Source organism: Tympanuchus pallidicinctus, unplaced genomic scaffold (assembly GCF_026119805.1).
Source record: "Tympanuchus pallidicinctus isolate F22 unplaced genomic scaffold, pur_lepc_1.0 scaffold16, whole genome shotgun sequence".
Taxonomy (NCBI): Eukaryota; Metazoa; Chordata; class Aves; order Galliformes; family Phasianidae; genus Tympanuchus; species Tympanuchus pallidicinctus.
This window is the reverse complement of record NW_026294679.1, coordinates 23223497-23249403: the sequence shown is the minus strand read 5'-3', so window position 1 is coordinate 23249403 and position 25907 is coordinate 23223497. Positions and strand designations below refer to the sequence as shown.

Here is a 25907-nt window from a genome sequence, read left to right as displayed (position 1 = left end):
TTGTTGAACTGGACCCTACTGGTGAGAATGGGTTGTTCTCATGTAGAAATATCAGCAGCAGGTCACAATAGAATAACTCAGTTTACATTAACGTATCCAGCAAGCACGCTTACAAATCTGCACTTTGACTTTTTTTTTTAAACCTTGAATTGTAAATACAATGTTAATAAAGTGATCACTAAGTCTGACTGAATCAAAAACTTTGATCTTTCTCTTTCATTCCTTTCTTCTACTATCTTTTATTTTCACCATTCTCACATAGTGAAAAAAAGTGCCATCAGAGGAAGCAGAGAGGAGAAAATAATAACCTATTTCCTTGGCAAGTCACATTCAGCCACATTCAAGGAATTCTTCTGGTCAACCATGCATATAAGGTTTTCTTCCTTGTCACATCCAGAGAGCAGCATCCCAGCCTCCGTGGCAAAATGGAACGTATCACTTTAAAACAGTCTTCCTGTAGTCACCGTTATCTTTCCATAGCTTAAGAGCTAAGATAACGGGGGAAAGTAAATTGGTTGGCTCATGTACAACCTTGTTTCTGGAGAGCAATGCTCCCAAGGAGAAGCAGCGGCTGCAACAGAAGACTACCCACAGTCAGCATCAGGGTACTGTGCAGGCAAAAACGGGATATTTGTCAGTTCTCAAACTGGATGAGAACAAAGCTATATGTATACAGTCTCTAACTTCCACAGCAGCTGGGAAAGTCCACGTTACATCAGTAACATTATAGCTTTCCTAGAACCATTGACCACAAGCAGTATTTCAACCCTGATTTTAATTGCATCTGAAGTGAACTCAGCATCTTTGTTCCGTGTGATAGACAACTGTTTATTTCCAGTTTTATGCAACTCTATAGTGCGCATCCCAGAAAGAAAAACACATCCACCCATAACCAGTCAGTGCTTGTTTCTCACGGTGTTTCTGGTGCATGTGAACAAGAATTATAAGGCGCTATAGGAAAAACTGTCACAAAATCCCATCCAGATGAAATAGTCCTAGGCCCTAGGAATTAACCATTTTCACTTCTGTTTATCCTAGCACACATTTGACTTTAATGGATAACAGGGAATTTTTAAAAAATATATTTTTATTTATAAATAAAAGGCAGGATTATCCATTCCTAGCACAGTTGGTCTCAGAGGCAACTACAGATTCTGTGGTATCTTGCAATCTTGGCAGCTGTGCTGTAGTCTTATACGGGAATATAGATGCATGTTTGTCTTGAGAGCTTCCAAATCCCAGCATTCTCCATAGGAAAGAATAGGACAGGAAACTTCTGGGTTACTGGGCTCTTTGGCGCAGCTGCTTCTTTTTCTTTCACACGTATTTCTACAGCAAAATGAGAACCATCTTAAGTAATGGAAACAGAGTCTCATTCAGCAGTGACTCTTTTCTCTTTTGTCTGATCTAAAATAGTCTGAGTGTTAGGAAAAGTAACAAGGTCTGAACTTTTCCCCACATACATAGCTCACAGAGAGAAATGAAACAGGGTTGAGATAAGAATATTTTTCTTTTCTCTAAGAAAAAAGCAGTTCAGATTCTATCAAATCACGTTTGCTGTCAGAGACCTATGACCACGATCCACTAAAATTTAGCTAATTTCATGAAGCTGTTGTGTTTGTGGTTTTTTTTTTTCATGTACTTTCTAACTAAAATATGGGTCTCAGAACTTGTTTGGATAAGATTTTGTGTTAGGTGATTAGACCTGTGACAGAAAATGCACACAAACACCTGTATCATGTTGTCATGATGGTGTGCTTACAGCTTTAGGTATCAAGTGCCAGATGCAGCTTTTTTAAAATTCTTTGCCATATCCTGCAGTTCTCCTTAATCAGTTCCAAGAGAGTTTTTCTTGTACAGTGATGGAAATTAATCCATTATTCCTTTTAATTATCTCCTTACACTTTTCTTTTATTCTATTTGACTCACATTCCTATACTAAGTTTAAAATAATGAACTTAGTTTGCCTTACCATATTCCTATTAAATCCATCAGTGGTCCACAAGAAAGAGAGAGAAATAAGGAGGGCAACGACCCATCCCAAGTGCCATAGTGGAATTAAATAATCTTCCCTTCAAGTCCTGTTTTAGCCCTGTCAAGTTTTGTTTCCTTAAAGCAAGTTTTCCTTCAGCCATATTTTGTTCTTTATATTAAAAAAAAAAAAAAGTAGGTAGAAAAGAACCTACCATAAGAAGATGAAAACTGTCTTCTGAGTAACAGTGGGTTTTTTTGGAAATGGGCTTGCTGGAAATGATAAAGAATGCATTCAGAAAGAGAATGAAAGAAAGATACAAGTAAAGTGCTAACAAGATTACAGGCATAGATCTGTGGAAGAGCTGCAAGGCTTCAACTCTTCTCCCGGATTTATTCCAATGTGCGAGGACATAGAAGAGTTAGGAATTCAAAGTTATATGTGAACAGTGCTTCAAGGAAAATACAATAACTATAAATATGAAATGTTAGAATTTCTAATTTTTCCATCAGCTATGATGGTCCAACTAGAAAATAAGTTAATGTTTCTTATCTTGTAATGCCTTATATTCAGTACTCCTCAAACCAGATACTAACTGCAAGTGAAAAAACATCATTGCCCCTCCCTATGGAAGCTGCATCTTACTCCCACTGAATTCTGCAGCAAAACTCTTTCTGCCGCCAGCGAAGCCTGCCTGGAAACCACAAGGGCCATTCAGTGTTCCCTTATCTGATTTGCCTGTGGATTACTAGCAGCATGATTTGCCAGTATCGTAATCTGTTCACACATTCTGACAAGGAAACGCACAGCTCAGAAGGCATACAATATAAACCACTGCCAGAATCCAACAGCGCTTATTTTAGGCATGAGCCTCAAAAAGCATTTAATAGTTCCAGCAGAAATAGCCAACTTCTATATTTTGGATGAGAACAAGATAAAATCTCAGTGTAGAATATTTTAAAGCCATGCAAGCAGCTTAGAAATGTATGCATTTTAACTGTTGACATTTTGACCACAACATGCAGTCCCCAAACACGATTCACTAAGCTGAAACAAGGAAAAAAAAGAGAGGAGAAAACTCCTTGGGGTCCTCTACATGAGATAGAAAGAAACACTGTAGAAATCTATTGATAATCCTCTTTTTTGGGTTGTGTTTGCAGCTATATCTGCTTCAGTCACTGAACATTATGCGGTCCTTTGAGGCCCACCACTAGCCATAAATCCCAGGCCGGAAACAGTTTTCAAACCTAGGAGGAAAGGCAGCATTTCATTTTCTAAAGACAGCCCAAAGTAACCGGGTCAAACCAAGTTTAGAATTGAAGCTCTTGAAATCCAGGATATAATTGAGTTTGTTTTTCTGTTTGTTTTGTTACCGGTTAACCGGATGCAACAAATAAAATCATTTTCCTTCCTTATTTTCTCTCTCTGACTGTCTCTTTGGGAGCTCCTCTCTGGAAGCCAACCTCTCTACATAAGCCAGTGTTCGAGGTCATAGCTCCCTAACTAAGACATCTGCTAGATCAGACATATTTGAAGAGTATCAGCTGCTTGCAGCAAGCACATTTTTAGCATGCTGAAGTTGCAGACCAGTGTTGAAGGCATCTATCTCTACTTCTGTCCCCTAACAAATACGTATGTTCCATTTAAAATTTCTTGACTTGATCAGAGCTCTATTTCCAGTTCTGATTCAGAGCACAGGATAGAGTTCAAACCCTCACAAGTTTACAGTGTAAGCTACAATACTGTGGCAAAAATACAAAACAAAACATTAGTTTCACTTTTTTTTTCACTTTCACTACTTACTGAATTTGGTTCTCACTGTATTACTCTTAATCACTTGAAAAATTGTAGGAGTGCAGATCAAAAAATAAAATATTAATTTAGAATGCTTAGCACCTGAAAAATGCATTGATGAGGTATACTTTGTGAAAACAAAACTCCTCCATGGTATCTGAAACTTAACATCAAAATCCAGATACACTCCAAAGCACTACCTGCTTATAAAGATCTGGATGCCCTCTTTTATATTTATTATTCAAAAATTTCACTTGTTTCAGTAGTATACATAAAGACAAGGCAAATATATGCCTTATCTTTCCAATAACAAAAATGTTTATATAGATAAATAAGAAAAACATGCTTAGTGAGAAATTATTTCACCTTTTTCAAGCCACGGCACTTGTCCTAGATCTCCTTCCAGCCGCATTTTACAAACCATAAGTGAAATGTTATTCTAAAATAGGAGTAAAAGAGCAATCCGTTTTTACAGTAAGGAAAAAAAGTCTGCCTGGAAAAAAACACACCAGATTGATTCAAAACTTGTACGCTGTAGTGCCAGCTTGGCAGCTGTTGAAAGTGCAATGAATTGAAAGGTTTCCATATTGCCACTAAGCTTTAACACAGCATGTTAGATATTCATACTAGCTTGGCAAAGACCAGAAGCCCCAAGTATACTAATTTCTGACAAGCTTTCCAAATTCTAATTCAGGTTGCCTGGAAAAGCAGAAGGTACAAAAAACTTGGTAACATACTCCTCACGTAGTACCTAGAAGCCAATCAAAACTGCAATACTTCTGTATAGAGGACCGCAGCAAACATCATTCCATACAGTTAATTTATTCTATTGAGTTTAAGAGGGAAACTAAATTCACAGGAGCTAGATTCACAATCACTATGAATTCACCAGGATGCGTTTATTCAGTTACATCTGTTCTGACAAGCTAAGGATTAGTCCTCAAACATCTTCACCAAATCCAGTGTCACATAAAGACAAATCATCACACATTAAATATCCTTTTAAGCTTTGTCCTCCAGCATGTTTTTATCTCTGCAAGCAGACTAAGAACAAGTTCCAGCTATGCAGTCGTTCACTAAGACAGAAAACTAGAGAGGCAAGGTACACTCTGAAACTGATGGAGTCTCTCTGCAGGGTTGCAAGCCTTTCAATATTCAAGTTCTCATTTGACAGTAAGTCATTTTGATTTTGTCTGCATCTTTCAAGTTAGAAAGCAAGGCATGGAAATGTAAAGATTTTAGCTCAGCATCTGACGGGCACATTATTCACCAGCTCCACCCAAAACAAGAAGCACGCATAGTTCAGTCACTTGTGATGTTTCCAACATAAATGAGTTACAAGCTAGTGCTGCCACTTGGTTAGTACATCATAACACCACTGTTTGTCAGCTGGGCTCTGTCTCAATAGTCTCCGCAGACTACACTTCAGAGAAGCAAGGGCAGAAAGAGGTGCCAAAGGATGCTCCTCTGGCCCTCAACGCCCCAGGGCAGCAGTCTCTGGGGTGGCAGTACTGGTTGCCCCATGGCTTGCTTTGGTACCATCTCTGGCAGCCACTGTTGGCCCTGTAAAACAACATCTTGATTGAGAATGCCCTGAGTGGTTCTGTTAATAGGTTCTATCAGGACACAATAGAGATACTAGGTAATCTCAATCCTAACACTTCTTCACAGTTGTGGAGAGAGAAATAGACTTGCATTTCATTTATTGCATTTCATTTGGATATAAGGAAAGGAATCAGTTAGAGGATCACAGGGATTCTTTTGTTTTCAAATGCAGCTTAGATTTCATTATTTTAAAAAATGGAGGGAAAATGGAAAAGGAGAAGCTTGGTGCCATACCTCACCACAGTAGAATCCAAAAGGAAAGTGTACTGCTCAAGCACATGGCCTGCTCTGATCTAACTGCAAAGCTGGGAAGGACCACAGCTCTGTGACAAAATAGGACAGTTAATGATTTTATCATTCGACAGACAGATAGAGGTATGAACTTACTCGTCAAGTGCCTTAGCCTATTTGTCACTAGATTTACAAAGCGTGAGTACTGAGGTTTCCATCAGCACAGCCTGTTTGACTAGCAAAATGACTGGGTGCCTACATGCCAACACGTAGACATGTCCCCCGTGTCATTTGCCAAAGTATCTCTCATGTTGGAAGTCCTGCTTATAACATCTGCTGAGAAATAGTGTTCTTAAACCACTTCTTGTTTTACTGTCATCAGGATTCAGCTCCACTGTGCTGTTGTTAACACATGCAGTAAGAGAAAGGAAAGAGAAATTGTAGGTATTACTACTGTAGGTATTACAAAAAGAAACACAGTAGTTTCTGTTATAGAGATTCTCCACTTCTTCTAGCATTAAAATCTATGAAATGCACAAGAAACAAGCAAATACTCGTCTCTGAACAAAGTATTAGTATTAGCCTTACATCCAGATGATAACAAATCAGAATGGAAAGAGATGGAAGGTCCATTTCAGTATGTTCAGAAAACAGGATGGAGAAAAAAGAAACAGAGTGTGCAGTTTCAAAGCTTCAGCCCAGAACATCAGATCTCAGTATCCTTAGTTCTCAAAAAAGGTTCTTCGGAAGAGTCTGAATAAGCAGAGAATGGCAGTATCAAAGAGACTGAAAGCTGGCCAGTAGATTTTGCCTTCTGTTTTGAACAGAAAGATGTATTGAACAATGTTTTGGGTGGAATGTTAACTTACCACTGAATTCAGAATCAAGCTTTTACACTGTTTCAGGACCTTCTCTGTAAAGGACTGGTTTTCCTAAGGTCTTGCATTAGCAAGATAACATCTACACAAAGTCTACTTTAAAGGAGTTGTTTTCCTGCAGACACTCCTTCCTTTACACTTACCATCCCTTTCAGGGGATACAAACAATGCAGCAAATACACAGCTGCAGCATATATCCTGAGGTTCTTCTTTACTACAAAATAAGAGGTATGACCTGATACTGCTAACATGGAACCCAGACAACATTTCCTTGATATCCACAGCCTCTGTCCAACCACAAGTGCATACGCACACATAAGTGCAATGCAGAAGCTCACTGCAACTCAGAGCATTGGCAGCCAGGCTTGACTGGAAGACCAGTCTCCAAACACTTTCCGGCACAAGCAAAGTCCTGTTCTTGGACCTCAACTTACTGAGAGATGAAAATTAATTACCAGGAGGACTCTCCTCAGAATTTAACATTCCCCTGGTCTTTTCTGTGCTCTGGCCTTGCTGATGAAAGTGCCTGCTGCTCTCCTGGCCTTGCTCCCCACTCCCCTTCCCTAATTTCAGTGGTTCCAATGTTTGGAAAGGCTTTGTAGAATTCTGCAAATTTCTTACAGCCATGCCAAAGCAAACTTGAACTCACAGCCTTCTGAGGCTTTCCCATCACTGCTAACACTCTCTTGGTGATGTGCCTGCTATGGAGTTTTTGCTGGGGTTTTCTAATCATTTTTGTACATCCTCAGTGTTGCAGCTAAATGAGCTAAGGATGCCAAGGGAAAATATATGTTGACATTGCTATCCCTTCATTAATTGTGTTGCAGAGCTGTTTACATACAAAGAGAGAAACAGAGAGGGAAGAACGGGAAAGAAAAAGCATGTACATGCGTATTTGAGAGCAGGGAAATCATAAATTAAGATAATCTCAGTGAAAAGAAGAGCTGTCTCTTTAAAAATAAAATGAAAAAATATTCCCAGTGTTTTCTTTAGTCTTTTTCATTCTTTGGCAGCATCCCAGAGATTTCACTGTCCTTGTCTCCAGCATCTGGAAACCATCAGGGTAAACAATAGAGTGCTAGGAACTGGAACCCTTGCCTCAGCTCCCGTGGGACTTCGCTCTAGAGAACATGAGAACACAAACCATTGGACACCATGTGGTCAATTACTTCAAACTAACAAATCTGTGTGCCTTCCTATTTTCTGTTTTCCTTGGCACTACATGACCCTTTCACAATGGAAGCCAGCTGTTGAAAAAGCCAGACGTTTTCTTTTTTAACCTCTTGCTTGCTTTTAGGCTTGCTTTCCATAGTAATCTTAGGGTTGGCATGTACCCTAGGTAAAAGCATCCCTCTGATTAAACCCCTGGCTAGCTGTAATGTTTGCCTGTATTAGTCAGCAGAGAGGCTTGAGAGTATTAACTTAACAGGATCATGCTGTAACAAGGACTCCACAGGTGGTCCTGTATTTGCTGGGTTTCCTGACATTGCATGCCAGCACTTAAAGCAGATAAAACAGGACAGCTTTATAGCCTGCCTGTTTTGTGCAATCAACAGTTGCACGTGTGATTATGACCTAGTTTTTAGAAACTTGTGTCTAGTGCAGGTGCTGCGTTGGCAATTGCAAGGAACTCAAGTCATCTCAAAACTGAAGGATGTTGAGGGGCCTGCTCCTTCCAGCAATGTGAAATAAACTTTACTCCAGATTAACCGTGCTAGTTCCAGCACTGAAGACACTGTTCCCAGGACTGTCAGGTTCTTGTTCTTCGTAGACTTAATTTCAACGGACAATTTTTGAGCTGTGTGCATTTGTCCAGTGTTACAGACTACACACAAGCCAAGATTTCTACACTGCATTTAAATATATTCTCTTACTCCATTTCACTTTCATTAACATCTTCCAATGAGTGGTGATACTAACCAAAATTGTTGAAAGTGAAATTTAGGGCTTCATCTTTACATCACTGTTACTTTTGCTGAATATTCTTAGTGCATACTGACGATATGAGGGAAATGCTCCAAAGTGAAGTAAAACAAGTGATGCATTTCATGTATAAATAATAATACACATTCTTAGACCTCCAGTTTCATTTCCAGGAAAAAATAGGTACATGCGAATGCAATGCTACAGCTAGAAGATGGGAATAAAACAGGGAGGTGCCATAAAGTTTAGCCCCTCTAGCTATCCATGCAGTCAGACAAGTGGCACTGCATGAGTTTGGCACTCCGCTTTTCAGTTTTGACTCCAAACAAGCAATGGTTTATCTGCTGAGCAAAACCTGTCCAGTTCTATCAGTTTGAAAAGGCTAGCACTAGCATGGTCAAGAGGATAAAGAGGCCCATGGTGCAGACTGCTTTGTCCCAGTCTGCACCCCAGTGTGAAGAAGCTGCAGTGCGGACTGGCACAACTTGTCCCCAGAGGCTGATTGTCAAAGTCTCACCAACAGCACAGGAAGCTCTTACTAAGGTTAGTGAGAAATTAGTAGAAATTTCTACTTAGGACCCTGCCAATTTATTTCCTTCTTCAAAGAGCAGTAGAGAATTTTTCTTTTTTCCTCCTCTTTGGACCAATGCAGAAAACTTCTCCGTTCATAGCTGTGACCATAGATTCAAAGACAATCCAACAATTACAAGAGAAATGTTAGAAAATTATAATAAAATACATGTGTATCTGCTCTGAGCTGCAGACATCAACAATAATCATGAAAGATGACAATGTCAAGCGTAGAAGACAAATAAGCAAGGAGCATGCTTAGACAGGCTCAATAAATAGAACACTTTACAATGTTACCTGCAAGCTGGTGAAAGGTATGCTGTTAAGCCTAAGACTAATGAGATGGATAACTGCAATTGGTGGGATCTTTTTCCTCCACTTTGAGTGAAATGTAGGGAGTGTATTGCATACAATTGCATTGTATACTTACATTTCTTTTAAGAGAGATGAGGATGAATCATTAAATGGGTTTACTGGAGGAACTCCTACTGCAAGATCTAGGCATTAAGCCATTTTGTGGCCAGTAGTAAAAACATGTTTTAAAAAATCCCAGATCTGGCCTCTAGCTTCACAGTAATACTAGGGAAGCTTTATTGCCTTTTTTGCCAGATGTTGTTGATCCCAAATGTCTGTAGAATTGATTAGGCTGACACTGAGAAGGCGGAAGCAGATGTAGGGGAGGGTTAAGACAGTGCATGAGCAACTTAAACAGTGTGGAACATACCTAAATCTTTTAATAGTTATTAAAAGATTGGTTAATTGTACAGCCTATGTTCAAATCAGTCTAGTTTCCCTGTGTGAACATCTTCAACAGCTTCTTGTCTGACTGACAGATATTCACAAAAGTTCTTTGCAGGAATGCTTTGCCTGTGGCAAGGAATATACATCTTAGAAGAGCTAAGGGAGTCTACTTAGCTAACTGAAGCAGTCCCAGCACAGCCTGGATGCAAGCCAGAACACAAATGAAACCACTGTAATGGCACTGATGGATGACCTCCTTCTGGCAATGAAGAGAGAACACATCCATTCCCTTCATCCTGCACCTCTTTAGTATTTGACACTACTGGCCATGAGATACAGCTGTTGACCAAAAAAAAAGGTAGCAGGCAAACAGAGCGACTTGTTAGAATAGCTTTTTGAGCAGAAATAGTATTTCCCTTCCCTGAATCATTTCTATGTCACCCCACAAGAATTAGTGCCTGTATGGTCACATTTACTAGGTTGGACAGTTGCATTTAAATGTTAGCAATATGTGTATGTGACACACAACACTGGCTAGTTTTTACTGCCTGCAACTGCATCACTACAATACAGTGAGCCCAAGCTCAACGCAGTGAATTGAATTCATGGATGAAAAACAGCTGCTTGAAGCTGAACTAGAGCAGAAGCTGATGCTGGCAACCACAGCAGAGTTTTGGAAAAAGTTTTAGTACTAGTGCAATCTCAACAATGCTCAAATTTAGTTGCTTATATGACTATTACAGCATTCCTCCCAGAGATTAACGTGTCATAATTATCAAGCAGTATTTTACTTCCTCTCTCCAAATACTCTGGTTCAGCTCCTTTTTGCAGAAGATCATCAAGCCTTTGCTTATATCCTCCTCACCTCTTTACTCATCAATATCAGGCATAGAGTGCAATACTGTCTACCTGAGTAGAATGACTCCATCTTTCAGGAAGACTGTGCTATTTCAAGAATATAGCACAATTAGTGTCCCTAGAAATTCAAGAGCGACGTTGTCTTCTACGTCCCTCCACAAATCAGAAGGTACGGGGTGGATCACAGACAAGATCCTAAAGATACTCACATTGAGTTCTTGGAGCGTTCTAAACATCTTTTGAGTATTTGGTCCATTAGGTTCACACCTTCAAGCTTTTCCACTGCTGTATTACCTAATAGTGCCTACAGTTACACTGTGCAGTTCACAAACTATCTCAGTATTACTTGTCCCTGAGGGCAGAAACCGCTTTTAAGAGGCAGGAGCAGGAAGCAGGGAGTTGGGGGAGATCCTAACTTTAGAATTAAAGGTGCTCAGGAATTAAGGATGACCACAAACATCCATGTGCACAAGGCATGTACATTCTGTGCTTGGTTGCAAGTAAACGCATAGTGAAGCACATATATTTACAATATATTTAAAAATGAAAAATCCTGTCTAAAACAAAATTTCCACTGAAGAAGCATGGAAGAAATTGTTAAATGATGATAGGTCATAACATACTGTGTGGAAGTGCTTTGGTCCCAATGCTGAGATAACAGATTTGATAGGATACTTTCTTCCAGTTTTTGTGTATCTGTTGGATGTATAACATCTTGCTCTCTTTTAATCAGGACTTACTGGAGAACACTTCAGCTCCTGTGGTCTTTTAATATGTATTAGTGATATGATTAATAAGGGTTAATGTCAGCCTTTGATCCCCATATGGGGCAACTTCTTTTTCAATCAGTCATGAATACTGCAGTGCTTTTTTTTGGTCAAGTCTGGGAAAATGATTGCTATTGATGTTGTAAGAGAGATAAAAAGGAAAAATTTCAAGTTCCCTGCAGGTTATTATTATGAACAAAGCTAAAATCTACACTCATTTTAGGTTTGAAATTCAGAAGAATCCAAAACCCATGTGCAATATTTTCCCATCTACTAGAATTTCTACACTCAGCTGGGATCTTCTGTTCAATGTTAAATGCAACTAATAAATCATTAATTGAAAACAGTTTACTGGTGCAATTTTGAGTTCAAGAATCATTTGCAAGTCTACACAGTCAAATTTCTAAGAGTTTTTCATTAATTGTTACAGTTTGTGTGTCTGTTTCTACAATAGGTTTAAAAAAATAGGTCTGTAAGCTGCATTTCCTGCAACTACTTAAAGAGCAGTCCTACATATCACCACTTATGACAGATCACATGGACTATAAAGTTATAATTCTGCCTCATGGGGTTGAGTTATTACTAACCACTGAGCCCCACAGAGAGAAGTCTGTTTATCATAATGTAACTAAAAGGAGCTAGCAGTCAGGGTGGAGAGGAATAACTGCAGAAAAAAAGTGTTGTGTAGTGATAACACACAAAACACTGTTGTTTTTCTGTGGAGAGCAGTGACTAACATTTTACACTTGTACATTCTTTTCTTTTGAAATCTTCAAACATTAAGATCCTGAAGAAACACAGAATTGCTAGGGTTGGAAGGAACAACAAGAGATCATTGAGTCCACATCTCTCACAGAGCAGGTACCCTACAATAGGTCGCATTCAGACAGGTCTTCAATATCTCCACAGGAGACTCCACAACCTCTCTGGGCAACGTCCTGCAATGCTCTGTCACTCTCACAACAAAGAAGTTCTTCATGTTTGTATGGAACTTTCTACGTTCAAGTTTTAGGCCATTACTCCTTGTTACGTACCACCAAGAAGAGCCTGGCCTCATCCGTTTGCCTCCCACCTCCCTTTAGATATTTACAAACACCCATCAGATCTCCACTCAGTCTCTTTTTCCCTGGACTGAATAGATCCATGTTACTCAGCCTTTCCTCATAGGGGAGATGCTGCAGACCCTGTCTTTTTTGATCTGGGGAGCTCAGAAGAAAGAAAAAAGAGTAAGGAGGAGCATGAGTGCCATAGCAGGGAAAAAAAGAAAGAGTAGAGAATTCTGTTAATAAATTACTAATAAGTGTAAACCATCTGATGGCCATCTCAACTTATTCACTCTCTTGTTTCTTGAAAGAGAGCTGGTCAAGAAAGACGCGCATATAGGCAAGGTTGAAAGCACTGATTTTATTGCTCTTATTGTTCCACTAAAAGGAGATAGGGCTCCCAGTCCATACCTGTCTTTAATGCCCATCAGCAATTTGGACCTTCTCTTCCACAGTATAAAACATATGATCTTTTATATTTTCATTCATTTGACTAAATTTCCACTGTCTACAGTATTTTTTCATCAGACATATGGTCTGCAATGCAGACTTTCAGAATATTCCTTCCGAAATCTGATTGTTAGCAGAAATTGCAGTGTGTGCAGGAAGAACCACAAAAACAAAGTAGCTAGAGAAATTATATGCAATATGGGAGAAAACAGTGTTCAGATCACTGCTTCTGTAGTCAAGGACCAGGATTGGTAGGGATTAAGGGCCTTGATTTAGCTGGTGCCACCTGAACGACCTTTCCTTAACCTGGGTTCAGCCAGCTGCTTTGTTTTCTGTAACATGTTTACATATCCAGTAGTTTGGAGTGCAAAAAGCAAATGTGCTTGGGGAAGTTGATCTTCATACTGGCCAAAAGGGTAACAGGCCCTTTCCTCCTATTATGTGCTGTGCCATGGTACTGCACTGTCCAGGAATCTCAGGGACACCACAGAAAGTCAGTGCACGTGGGGTGCTCAGTGCTTCTGCAAACTACCTTGCTTTCAGTAGACAGGTCTGTTCAGCTGTCATCATTTAAGAGAGTGAATATATCCTTTGCTTATGGGGATATTAATCTCCACCCGAATGGCAAGAAAATAGTTACCGTACGCAAATCATGCAAAACTCTGTGCTCCAAAGATTTTTATTTATTTGGTTAAACATGTTTGTGAGGAGTTACTCTCTATTTCCTGGACAGAAAAAAAGTAATTCCCCACCCTTTATTTACATGCCCTTTTTCTGGGAAGGTTCAGCTCTTCCCTTTTGTCCTTCCTATCCACCAGAGCACACAGCAATGACCTTTCCCCAGCTGCAGGAGCACCGCGCTCCCCACCCTCCCAGCCCTGCTCCTGCCAGCTGTTCCGTGCACGACTTGGGCGCTGCTGGCTGCAGCCCAGGCATCTCTAGCACTGCTTCCAGGGGACATTTGGAACTGCCCTCTAAAAACCTCTTGCTGCCTGGCAGGAGCTCCGTGTGCCATTTTAGTTCTGTTCTTTGTTAATCCATAGCAGAGGGCACTACTTTTTGCTTTTATTTAAACACCCATATTATAACCCACTTTAGCTGAGCTAATTACTTGAGGAGAGAAAAAGGGTGGGGGCTGCAAATCCTAAACCACCCCAACTCAGCAGTTCTGGTTGAAAGCAATGTCTTCTTCCAGTTTACAAAACTGGCTTTGCTTAACAGCACTGCCTCACATTTTCAGAACTGTTCCTCTTACACAATGTTGAATGCATCCTTCAAAGTCCCCCAAGAGATTCCAGTGAATATGACCAATGATAGCATTTTCCAGAGAAGCATCCTATGCAGAGAGCTGCAAAATTATGCCAAGTTATGCACACGTTGCTCAGAAAACCACACAGTTTTTTTTAACAGTCCTCAAGGCCTACAATGGCCCTCAACCACCTGAGCAGAACCTATACACACCTGCACTCTAAGCAGCATGCCTCCTACAGCCTGCAAACCAGCAGCACCAGGGCAACAGCACCCACTCCTGCATCATGCATGCATACCTGATGATGCAACAGGACCTGAACCCTAGACAGACATATTTGCAAGTTGTCCTAGTGACAGTTGGATGTGGGTATCAGACATCAGCTCTCCTAGCCCTCCATCTTCTGCTGCTTTACACACCACGCATGACAACGTCCAGCATGCTGAGCCTTTCTGCACCTACCACTTTAAAATTCCAACTAATTATTTTAAATACCTTCTTCTCTTCGATTAAAGACCTGTTAAATACACATCCACCTACACACTCAGATGGCTGCAAATAGTTGCAGCTTTTCCACAGACACGCATGAATTGTGGCATTAGAAGAAACTCTGTTGTTTGCAGGCACCGTGAAACAAAGCAGCTCAGTTTAAATTTGGAGATCAAACAAAGACATAAAACATTTCTGCAGCTGTTCTCCTGCCCTGGAATTTGTTGCGCATATCTCCTTTTTCAGAACATGTATTTGTTTCACGGTGCCTTCAAAAACATATTGTCATCAGAACCTTCTTGCCAAGTACCACTCCAAGCTGGTTATTCACCACTGCCCCTTTCCCAAGTAAAACAGCTCACTTCTAAAACTCTTCTCACAGTTACTGGCTGCAAGTTACATGCTCACTTTTTCAGGCCAATCTGTGAGGTAATCAGCTGATCTCAATTTCCTCTATATGGAGCAATGAAACATCTGTTTCATAAGAGAACTGAAAGATAGTCCTTGTGTGGTTACAGCTTTCTTGCATCAAAGTTGGTTTTGTTTGTTTGTTTTTGGTGTTTTGATTTGTTATTTTTTTTCTTAAGCCACTTCTGGCTTGACAAGTTTAGTCACAAATGATAACTAATCTGGCAATAATGGCAGGGTGGAACAGATATAAATTAACTGGGGGACAATCCTGGCTTAGACACTCATTTACAGACATGTTTGGGTAGTTCTTTTTGGACTTCCCTACCCACTCCTATTTACAGAAAATACATGTTTTAAGCTTTACATGTTTATGTAATAGAACAGTGTGTAAAATAACCTGGATAAATCCTGTGAGAAACAATAAGACAGGCATAATAAGTTCCACCTATTCTCGGTTAACACACATTGACTCTCAGATGCTGCATAAGCTATTGGATCATAAACTTAAAGAGAATAACAAGGATTCACTGTGCTTAGTTGCCCTGGGATGTTTTCACATATCTACAGTAAGAAAAATGTTATGGCTTTATTATCAATGACAGCAAATGAAGTAAACTCTGTAGGCTGCTCTTAAACATTTAAACTTCTCAGAAGTTTTAACGCATTTAGGCTTGCTATTCCCACAGTGATTTCACTCATTACTCAATAACTGAAACACAGAAAAAGCAAGGAATTAATACAACATACATAGACTTGCAACAATTCTTGCATGATAACTGGTATTGCTTAGAATACAGTTTCTCCTCCAACATCAGCTATGTCAACCCAGAAGTGGTCATCTGAGCCACAATCCCACCATCTCTGAGTCTTCTCCATCAGTTTTTGTGTGCTCTCTAAAAGTTATATGAAGCTATCTAAGTAAAGTTTCTCTCAGGATCTACCCAGCAATAGTGTTGTATCAGATTGAACTGCACCATTCACCATGGTAAGAAAAATTCCCTATGCTTGCAGAATGAACTGTACACATTGTGTTAAGTGTAAACAGTATACTCTTCCTCTTGCTGTTTGTGCATGGAAGCTAAATGCGTGATGAAAACATCCTTATCTTTCTATATCCTTTTCTTATTACTGCTAATCTTTTATATTTATAATAACTATGAATTATGATAACGCTGTCTCAGCTTCTCAAAACTGATTCAAATCTTATTGTGATTAACACAATAGGTATTAGAAACAGCTTATCTTCCTGAAGATCATAGATACTGAGTATACGTCAGTGGTGTTTTTTTTTTTAGATAAATGATTTCTTATTATGAAGAGCTGACAAAATGCAAAGCACAAGTTAGCACTGCTCTCAATCCCAGAGGTAGCTGTGATTTCATACCAATAGATTTACTCTGTATTGAATGCTTTGGAATTGGAGCAAGCGGCAAACCGCACAGGCTGTTATTAATGGCCCACAAAATTCATTTAACTTCCCTCTAAAACACAATACTTCTGCAGCAAGATATGACAGCACTTTAACACAGCCTCATTAGAGTGCAAAGACAAAAGATAGGATTATCTGAAACTATTAAACCTTTCCAGGTCTCCACTGCAGCGGTATTTGTGACATGAACGCCCCATGGTTAACTGTCCCTGCATGCGGTGCTGCTTGGAGTGATTTTTAAGTGAGCTCAATGCTCATTCTCAGCTTGTAGGTAACACAACATTTATAAAATCATTGGATCTATTTTCAATAATGTGAAATACTCTTAAAAACACACTGATATCTTTAGCTATCTATTTACATTCAACAAGTGCCAAAGAGCCAGTGCTATTTGTGAGAAGTCTGCTAACTGTTTGAGAGCAAACTGTAAAATAGGGCTAGAGGCCTTCTTTAGGCATTAAGTTAACATATTTGTTCCCAGGCAAATTTCTACTGATCCTCACCGTCCCACAGCAATTACTAGGATGTTCAGGAAGAACACACTTTCCTTACTTTATCTTGAGAACTCTCATTGGTACTGTTGTTAGAACTCAAGCTGTCCCTCACTACCAGCAAGGGCCACGTATTACTGGGTGTTGGACAGGAGATTGAAGTCTCTGATATTAGAATAACTGCATATGTGTATAAACAAGCATGTAGGTAAAACCCCTTTCTTAGAATTTTAATTATGCAAAGCATGAAGGAACACAGCTGAACAGGAGGGCTCTATGATTAAAGATGCAGCTAAAAAACAAAACCTATAAAATAAAACCTAAACAATAAAACCTGAGTTTGCCCTGTGACCCCAGATGAAGACATAGCCAGTGCAAGGCAGTCTGTCTCCCACCCAGTCAAACCTCAAGACAAACAGAGCTCCAGTGGAGCTCAAAGTGTGACAGAACTATTTCTTTCCCCTTGAAGGGCTTTTTCCTGACCCCCTTTTGCTTGTCTCCCGACTAAATGAATGCTCTCATTGTTCCCATCAACTTGACAAATACCAGTGTTAGAGAATAATGAGAAAGGAGATTATTCTGGCCAGAGCTGGCCATGAGACAGTGCAGAAAGGGAGGCTGCATGATGAGGCCACAGAGGAGAGCAAATACAAGACTCATGTGTGCGGAGACGTGAGGCCTACCCCGCCAAGTCCTTGTACCATGGCACACCTGTCAGCCTGACTGCTTCTTCCTGAGCCCATCTCCTTGTGTCCCAGCGCACAAAGGGACAGCTGCACTGGGGATCACGGAGCAAGGAGCCCATGTGCTGGCTCAGTCCGAGGCACCGGAAAGGGGCACTTGCCTCTGTTTTTGTCACATTTTAAAATCAAGGGTTTGTTTTGAGTCTGCAAAAGATAATGAGCCTCTCTTTGCTAGACACAAACTGAACTGAACGTCCCACTGCAGCGCACAGAGAGGATAAAATTAACTGGTCCTTGGAAAGACTGGGAAAAATAAATAAATCAAGGGACTAGAAAACATTTGTGGCTGTGCCAATCTCTGTGCAAACATCTGAATCTGTGACTTACCAAAACAGCACAGCTTTCATGACACTCCTTGGCTGGGGAAGAAAACACCCTTAGATTCAGAGACCTTATAGTAAGACAGGTGGGATGCACTTGTTGCAATTCATCTTCTATTTTTGTCATTCCATAATGTTTTTTTTTTTCCTTTCTAACATTAACTGCCGAAATAATTTTATGTAACAGAAAGGAATACCTTGATATGAAAAATAAAACGAAATACTAGTAATGTTTTTCAATGCTTAGGAATTTTTTCTTCCCCTCCAAGATCTTCCCCTCTATTTTAAGACTGGCATTTCTCTATGGAAACAGCATCAGGGTGAAATAAAGGGCAAAAACTAAGAAAAAGGAGAAAGAACTGTCTGTCTCCCCTCCACACATCTTCATCCCACCTCTCCAGTAGCCTTCCAGGACAAATGCTATGGCAAATATTTTATACCAGATTCCACTTGCACAATACCCTTTCAAAAATGAATAGTTTCGTAGACTTGAGCAAACAATAGAGAGAGACAGTACCAAGTACAGATGTTTTGCAGTGGCCTGTTTACTGTCTGTGTTGGGAAGACTGCATTACACTTTAGAGAATTTGAAGATAGCCTTGGTAACAGACGTGTTCTCATGAAAGTACCGATCACAGGACAAAGCCTTTTCATGCTTTCTGTGCCCTACAGTCCTTTGGTGGACCCTCTCCTTTCATAAGGTTTTTATTAAAGCATGTATTAATCCTTTTTATTGTTTGATAACAAGCTTTTCCCTTTACATGCCTGTGGGTATTAAAACTGTCTGCTCTGACAAAAGTGGAATCAGATATTCTGAACAGGACAATGTGGATAATCTTTAAAATAGAACTAGAACTTTAGGAAAAAAAAATACTCCTAGAGCATGAAGGGAAGAAGAACACTGCAACTGTTCTCCACATGTGCTTTCTGGCACATTGAGTTCACTACCAAAAGATACACCCGGTGCTGTGATGCATACTTTTTTTTTCTTGAATAAATTGTATTTACTTTCTGGGAGCTAGGGTGAGATTTGCTTCCGGATCTGAAAGGATGAGAAGTCCATGAAAGTTATAGTCAAAATCTGGAAGGTGCAGAAAGTCTAGCCCACAATTACTCCTTTAGGAATTGGGATGGCCTCAGAACATTGTTTAACTTCAGGATGACACAAATTGCGCTATGGTGAAAGGATTTGCTTTGAACAGTGCTATCTTTCCTTTTCTCTTCTGTTAATCTGTTATCTAAAGGCACTGCTGAACTACAGAAGTGAGTCTAAAGGGATGGAGGAAATAGATCAGGAATAACAGAGACACACCAAATCCACATACTTCCAAAGACATTACTTTGCACAGTTAGCAACAAGCCAGCCACAGCAAAATCAGCACCAATTATGTTTACTTCCTCACATCTGAATCAGTCGAAATAAAATATAGTGGAGTACGTACTGGGCTTGGGACTATGCACAAGGAAGTAGAGTTTTTAAATTAGACTTGTAGTAAATTCTCACTCTTACCGCTGCTATCTGCTTTAAATAAGGGTGAAGAGTAAAAAGATACTGTAGTCAAGGATCTTGTTCTTTTTTGTTCACCAAAATAACAAACTTTTTTTTTCTCCATTCTGAAGTTCTAACATGGAAATGGAAACAAAGATTAGCTCTTACTTTAGATATCATATTCTGAGGACATGAGAGTTTCAAATAGATACATTCTGCTGCTGGTCACCAATGTTCTAAATAGCAACAAAAATAACTAATTTATTCTCATCTAATGGACAGCAACGGGGGGAGGAACATTCTGTGCATGCATAGTGAAATAACTTGTGCTACTCCTTACCAGCTTTACCTCTGATATACGCTACTTGGAGAACAAAAACAGCACCTGCTTAGAGAATGACACCACAATGCTAAGAGAAAGTATAATTATTTTGGAAGGCCTGCTCACCTCCCAGCCCATCCTCGTGATGCTGCTTGAGGTCAGTGCTAGCAAAACATATGGGGTATAACCAACATCACTGCCAATATTAGAGTGATTCAGCATTAGATTCCTATGGTGACAACTACTTCTCTGTACTCAGACAGCGATGACTTTTAGGAAGTGAGATTTCAGGTTCTCGTGATAAGGAAATGCTCCTCATGACTGTCTGACATTAAAACATTTAAATATACAAAAAATCATACGGTGTAGAAATACAAGCCTGTAAAAGATAGAACAGTATAGGTATAAGCAAAGAGCTAGTGAATGCAAAAGAGCATAACGGAAATTTCATCTACTTTCGTGAAAGGAAATAGGGATGAAAACCCCATCAGTTACTGTTTTGTTTCACTATTTTGACTACATTCTGGTTAGAACAACTTTTCCAGATGAAGTATTTAACAGCAAAGGTTATCTTAATCTCAAAGTTCTTGAAACACAGTTGGAGCTACACTCAGAATTCTAACAGTATACATATTGATTGTGGGCCATTCTTCCTCACTTTCAAGGTTTCTCATATTTCTGCATGTGACCAAGTCAGATATTGCAGAGGGAAATGATTTGCTCCAGCTCCCGCCCATAATACTTTCACTAAAATGCTCACAGTTCTTGTAGATCTACTAACATCAGCTATGACCATCACAGAATGGTTAACAGTGTTTATCAGCAGTTAGTGCAGTTTGGTAGCACAGCACATATGATTTCTGTTTTGGATGATTCAAGCTAGATTTGCACAAAGTGAAAAAATCAATGAAGGAGTACAGTGGAAAATATAAATACAACTGCAGAAACAGGATGGACTGGGAAGGGTAGAAGAAATAAAGAGATGCATATTTTTATGGAATAATTACAATCTTCACACCAAAGAATATGGTATATTGGGTCATCTAAAGTGTAGATGTTTATGCCTGTAAGTTTTCTCTGCAAACCATTATGATTGAAACTGAGATTTCTCCAATTCCTTTAAGTTCAAGTAAAATCCTGCTCTGTCATAACGGAGAGACTGAGCCTACAATAGAAGAAAACACAAGCAAGGACTTCTTCCCATGCAGCTGCATGTGTGCAGAGTTCAAAGCAAACGAGAAAGCAAATGAGGCACCCAAGTGATGTCATGCACACAAAGTAGGTCAGGTAGCTGGGATTTGTGGGATCTTGAGGTGTACAGATTTCCACATGGACTCTGCGGGCAGAAGAGATGGGTTGCTAAGACTTCATTATGTGCAACATGCTCATGTAATCGGGCAGAATATTTCTAGAGCAAAGACATTGCAACAAGAGAGAAAAGTCTATTTCACATTATTTATTAAGCATAGTAAACATTCATGCAGTTTAGACATCAGCAGCTGAAATCTTGTTTCACATTTGGGCACTCACAGTCTTTTTCCAGTCTCAAGAAGTATGCTGTAATTTAAAGCAGGCCAACAGATTCAACTGATGTTTCTGCATGTCATCTTAGGGATGACAGAATGGTGGGGAGGGATGGGGGCTGAGGTGGAGAAAGGGAGGGTGGTTGCTCATATGGTCTTTATTTCCTTTCCCTGTTTCTTAATATTTCAAGCAAAAGGCCCATTCCAGCTACAAGCAATGACACTCTTGCTATGGTATTTCATCTTGGAGAAGGGCAGGCCACAGCCGGCTCAGCATGTTAGCGTCCTGGGAGCCTCCACCGCACTGCTTTAGGGTGGGGAGGTTAGATGTGGTGCAGACCATTGTTTTTATGGCAACGGGAAGATTTCTAAAAATGTTACATATTTTATCTTTTGTATGGAGAACTGCCTAGCTAGAAATCCTTGTAATAACTTGCCTTACCTTCTGCCATGTAGTTACTGTTTACCTTTTAAATAGTGTTGCGTCAGAGGAAATTCACCCGCAGTTAACAAAAAATGTCATTTCTGACTATGTTAACCAAGCTGGTTGTAGGGAAAACAAGAGATATGAAAGAGAAAACATCTGTTGAGCAGAACTTTTAAAAAAAATTGGCCCAGGGTGTGAGGTCAGGTTCAGTGGTAATAGGCCTATGTCAATCCTTGCTCTAAACCCAAACTGAGACTAGTGTAACTCAGATTTCTGTTCATTGCTGTAGCAGCCAACATTAAATATCCTCATACAACATGAACTATGCTATAGTACTGTCCGTACTCTAGAGAAAGAATTGAAGAACAAAGATCAAGTAACTTGTCTGCAAACTTGCAAAGAGCCTGTAGTCAAGCCAGAAATTAAACCCAGGTTTATAGAGACCCAGACTTGTGCCTTAACCACAAGGCCACAGTCTTTTCTTCATGACTCCAGCTCTCCTGCTGGATTTTTCTTACTTCATCTACACCCATTCCTATGTAGGTACAGAATATGCCATGAGCCAGGTCCCAAATCCTTCAGGATTTGGTGGGTAGTTAAAAAGAGTCTGTCCCTTTCAGAGCAGTAGGAAGGAAGAAGGCAGAGTTCTTCTAGAAACATCCTTTCCACTGAAACTTGTCCTTATCATCTTAACAATATTTCCTCTGCTTTCCAAGAGCTGTTCTGAAGAGATAAAAACTTTACAGGAGCAAAAGCATTTCTAATTCAGACTAATAAAAAAATCCATCATTGTTATGATTCATACACATATGTAAGGAAACAAGAAAAGACAAGAGTGTTATCAGTTCAGAGGGTACAACAAGTAGTGTAAAGACAAACCACAGCAAAGTAAGCAGCTTCCTGAGTGGTAAAACCACTAGTCTCATTTTATAGCGCATTGTTCAAGAGTACTGAATTAAAATATTCTCTGTTCTCCTTCTCATCTCTGTCCCCTGTATTCTCCCAGCTAATACCTTCCCCTGCAATTCCAGCCCACTCTGCAGGGAGCAGAGTGCTTGTCCTTCTGCCACTGCCCAGTACAGAGATTATTTGGGAAATTGAATGGGAACTCGATATGCTTATTTAAAATTTCTCTAAAGGATATTTCATTATCTGTCATATCAGATTCACCTTTATTGCGGGATACAAATTTGTTAGAAGTAAAACAGGTAATGTTTTGGGATTATACAGTTTTGTTTGAAACTGGAAAAAGTTCATGTTATTTTTAGATTTATGAATGATGGCAAATCTTCCAGTTGAAATAAATTCATTATTTATTCTAATTCCATAATGTATTGTAATTAATACCATCTGAGTTCTACAAATCATTCTGCCTCAGAGGAAAAAAGCAGTCATCTCTCCTAACATCCCTAGAGATCAGCTAACTTTGTTGCTAACGAACCAGCAAAAGGTTGCAGTTTTCTAAGGTGAGGTTACTTCTTAAAATCCCTGTGGTAGTAAAGCCCCTCCCAAATACTCTGCACACAAACAGAGGAAAGCCACAACGCTACCAGATATGCAAAAGAAAGGCACCCAAAGATGTGGATAGTCACACAGCATTGTAACAGCAGAGAATTCTACCTCTCATCAATGCCTACAGTTTTCTTAACTACTAAAATCGCTCCATCTCTACTCTCTGTGTGAATTCACACCGAAGCTACGTTAAGCCACTCTACTATAAGATTAGGCTACAGTACTTCATAAAGAATAAGGACTAAATATGTTTGCCAAGGAACTAAACAGGGGAGTTGCCAAGAATGCAATTAAGAGTCCTGCACAGCTTTCACAAACAGTACAGAGAGTAAAGGAACCAGTCATTCTGCAAGCAGTTTTATGTAAAAAAGTCTCATTCTCAGCTGAAGTACGAAACAGGAAGTAGCTGAATACGGTCACCACATAATTGGGAAAATGCCCTGTTCAGATCCTGTGTTGAAAATTTTCTTCTACCAAGTAGTAGCACACTAATCTAGCCTTCACAGAGTCTGCTCACCCATTTTCTTTAGCTAGACAGTATCACTACAAGATCTAAAGGAGAGCTACAGCTGCATAGCAACTGCATAATTCAGTCCAAATATTCTCTTCAGGCAAAGGCCTTGCACAAGCACACTTCAGAACGCTTACAAAGCATAAAGCTTCCTCATTTCGAGCAGGGCTTCAAAGGCACCTAACTTAAATAAAAATAAAGTTACCTCCAGTGACATCAGCCTTCCTCTCTGTCTTGCTTCTGGAAGGATCCCACAACCTATGAGGAAAAGCAAAGGGGCTACTATGGCTACTTCATTGCTTTTTAAAGGACAGGAGGTAGTCATCTCTAGACATGTCAGCTCATCACTAGAGCAGTGCCTCAGCTGTGCCACATTAGCCTTGGGAGAAATCCAAAACCCACATGAAGCTATCCAAGGTAGACTCATTAAGCAGCTTCTACAAGAACAAGTCTTGGCCTTAGCTTAGAAAAAGTAAATCTTGATTATAGCAAGGGTGTGACTCTTACTGCTCCAAAACTGATTTCAACTACTGAAAAAAAAGTTAGCATATTTAACATAGTATGTTAGCAGAGGAAAAGGGGAGGGAGGAAGTGAGGAGCAGGAGGGTATTGCTGTTGTATGTTTTCAAGCAACAGAGGAAGAGAGACAAAAGAGTCCATGCATCAGGAAGCTATTAAAATGAATACATTCCTAGTTTCTTCATAATTAATTCAACATGGCCAATTTTGTATCAGAGAAGGGGAAAGAGAGATTTCAACCACTTCCTTTTATCTCAAGCTGTTTGGAGGAATATGATCTTGTAACACTGAAAAGAAGTGCCTCATTGCATCCCAGCATGCGAGTGCAATTTTAACTCTTCACATGCCTGATTTGGTATGCAAATTCAATTTTCTATATAGCATACAAGACTTAAATTATAAAGCAGAGACACAGGTTCAATTAGGCACTATTAATTTCCATTTTCTAACCCCAGTCCTCAGCCTTTTTTAATTCTTACTTTTTATTTCACCGATACATTGAAAAAAAACCAAACTAGTTTTCACAAAAGTTGACACTGTTTCCTATGAGAATTCTTTCCAGTATGTTTGCCCCCTTGTTTATGTTAATACTTAGTTCACATTTTGACTGTTATCTTCACACACATAAAATTCCAGAGATCTATTCTTTCCCTATTCTTGAAATTCTAGGATCTGAGTGAGTTATGCAATACTTTCAATAGTAAATTCAGTAAGCAGCTATTCATATGCTCAAGTAATTCCATTGTTTTCTAGGTTCTAAATGTATTAAACCTGTGATTGGCTGCAAGTACAGATAGTTTTGGAGATCTTTCACAGTCATTTAACAAGCGAAGAGTAGCATCCACAGGTAAAATAAGTCCTGGAAGTTAACAGTGATAATTATTTGCAGCCTTCCTCAGCAGAAGACTGGAATAGGGTTAGTTGAGATCTACAGCTCTTAAACTTTACTAAACACATTGAACACATCATAATTGCCTGTTGCTCTGTATATAATACATTATATAGCTGAGTTTCAAATTCTAAAGCATATAAAATTCATGTGAATATTTAGCAAGAAAATTCTATAGTAAGTTAGAATTATGAATGCTACGGGAGATTTATTTTTTAAGACTCCACAAAGAGGATTCATTAACACGTAACGTTTATGTGCAATAACTATGAACCCTGAAGTTCTTCTATTAAAAATATTAAGCAAAAGTATTGTACTGTTTGCATAGTATGTTATAGAAGCACCTAGATATGCTCCAGTACCATATGTACTACAAGGGCTGCTCCAAAGATAAGGCCTCCTATTTTATGATGTTGGCCCACAGTGTCAGAGACAAATCTTGGTGATATGGTAGTAGAGGCTGAACCTCCCCACCAATATTCCATTACATTATGTTGCCATGTGACAGCAGAGGGGCAGTGTGATAGAATGGCTTCTGACATGGAAGTGCGTATGAAGCAAAGCTGTGTTATCGAATTCCTCCATGCAGAAAAAAATGGCACCTACTGACATTCACTGTGCTTGCTGAATGTGGATGTGAGCACAGCAAGGTGGTGGGTGGTGCACTTCAGCAGTGGCAACAGTGACAGTGGGTCATCTCTGCTGGTACATATTTTTCTGACCATGACATGGAGACTCTTGCTCATCTCTC

At 39.6% G+C, this 25907-nt stretch overlaps 1 protein-coding gene and 1 long non-coding RNA gene across 2 annotated transcripts in view; one reads left to right on the top strand and one right to left on the bottom strand.

The window, feature by feature from the left end:
• ZCCHC24 (zinc finger CCHC-type containing 24) overlaps positions 1-25907 on the top strand; it is a 104826-nt gene that overhangs the window by 59325 nt on the left and 19594 nt on the right. The gene's annotated exons all lie outside the window — the stretch shown is intronic.
• LOC128078147 (uncharacterized) lies at positions 1223-24471 on the bottom strand. The gene is made up of 3 exons (XR_008205328.1): positions 23954-24471; positions 2187-2244; positions 1223-1329 (listed from the first exon to the last, which is right to left on the bottom strand). It is a non-coding gene; the product is annotated as an uncharacterized LOC128078147 (long non-coding RNA).